Consider the following 1,982-nt stretch of genomic DNA (forward strand, 5'->3'; position numbering starts at 1 on the left):
TATATATATATATATATTATTTTCATATAATATTGCTATATAGATACATAACTTTAAAAATAATTGGTAATCTTAAAAAAATGAAAAGAAATGATCAAATGTTGTACCCATGTGTGTTTGTTTGGTATATGGACTGGGATTATCAAATGTTGTGTAAAACATGTGGAGTACTGTGTACTAATGCTGTATACAAATGCATTAAAGCTCACTCTAAAATATGACATGGTGATAAACAGGTTTTGTGTCCTCAGGAGTTTTACAATCACATAATAATTAAACCTGTTAATGCCCTCAAGCAATTAGCAAACTCTGAGATTATCTTATTCTCCGCCAAATTTTTAAAGATTTTTAAAAGTGTCAGTGATGTACACATATGTGCATAATTTAATATACTATTTATTATTTATATTAATTTTTTTTTCATGCTTTCTTTTTTTCATATTCCATCATACAGAAACAGTTGTTGACAAGTTATAACATGCCTGGCAGCACAATGTCTCTTGCACAAGAAAAAAACTAGAAAAAAAGAAGAATGAAAAGCAGGAGTGCCATATTCTATATAATCTTTATAAAATATATGCACACAGTCTATTTTGTGCACTTGTACACGAGACTCATTTAGGGTTTTTGTATCTACAAACTGCACATATTCATATTTAAATAACCCACGCTTATCTGAGCTTATGTTAGAAAAGCAGTGTATTATTGCATATTATTATATATACAATGATCCTAAAACAGTTCAGCACTGATTTGTTGAATATTTAAATTTTGTCTGTAGAGTTGAGCTTACTTATATTCTCTGTAACCTTGTATAACTTGTACAAATAAATAAATAAATGTTCTTCACTTGTTCATTCTACAGTAAAATAACTATAATAAAGCTTCCAAAATTTCATATCTAAGCCATGTGAGGTATTTTAACACAAACATTAACTGAGATGCAAGATAGTGTCAGTTGCGTTACAGGAGGAGGCCAGATTTGCTCCTTTCGAAAACATTGCATGTTTAGTTGTGCAGTCATTTTCACACACATGCACACTCTTTAAAAACATGTAAAAGCTAAACGACGTTAGCTTGTTTTCAGAACTCCATTTCTGATAAAAATCTTTCAGTTATTTAACATGCAACATTAAAAACGTAACAGATTCACAGATTATCATGAGTTTTATTGTCGTTAGTCGCGTTGCGCCACTCGTGCCCGGTGTAGACACTGTTTTTTGGTGTTTGCATGACAACATGAAATGCATTCTCCAGTAAACGCTATGCAAAAACCAGGGCATAGAGCAAAATTACTTTACCTTGCAATTGAACTTTTTACTTATATTGTTTTGTTAATAATACATTTTGTAAGGACAAATTTAGCATTAAATAAAAAGAGTGCCCATCCACATAAACCCATGTGGTTCTGTCTGCCACAGTGAGTCTCAGCCACGGACCGTTGGCCAAACGTCTGATGCATATCGCACGCAAAACTGGAAACACTTCAGGAGTTTCAAAGTCATCATCGGATTGGGGTTGTGGCTAGAAGGGATGCAGCAAAAACGTCTCAGGTTATGTATGTAACCATGGTTCCCTGAGTAGGGAACGAGACACTGCGTCCTCTAGGGGTCGCTATGGGGAACGCCTCGTCGTGACCCTTGTCTGAAGCATACATTGAAGCCATGTCTTCACTACCGGTGCAACTATAGTATAAATAGGCGCCGGGAGAACACATCATCCACTTCTTCGTCTGAAGCTTGCGTCCGAAGCATGGCAAGAAACCTAGAGTATGCAGTGTCTCGTTCCCTACTCAGAGAACCATGGTTACATACGTAACCTGAGACGTTCCCTTTCATGGGAACTTCGAACTGCGTCCTCTAGGGGTCGCTATGGGGAACGGTATACCCACGCCACCATGCTGAGGGGAGTGCATGCCAGAAACCATTGCGAGCATGTACCAACTCTACCATATTGCCATGGGAGTTGCCCCTGGGACGTTA

Source organism: Sinocyclocheilus rhinocerous, unplaced genomic scaffold (genome assembly GCF_001515625.1).
Source record: "Sinocyclocheilus rhinocerous isolate Xijiao unplaced genomic scaffold, SAMN03320098_v1.1 scaffold682, whole genome shotgun sequence".
Taxonomy (NCBI): Eukaryota; Metazoa; Chordata; class Actinopteri; order Cypriniformes; family Cyprinidae; genus Sinocyclocheilus; species Sinocyclocheilus rhinocerous.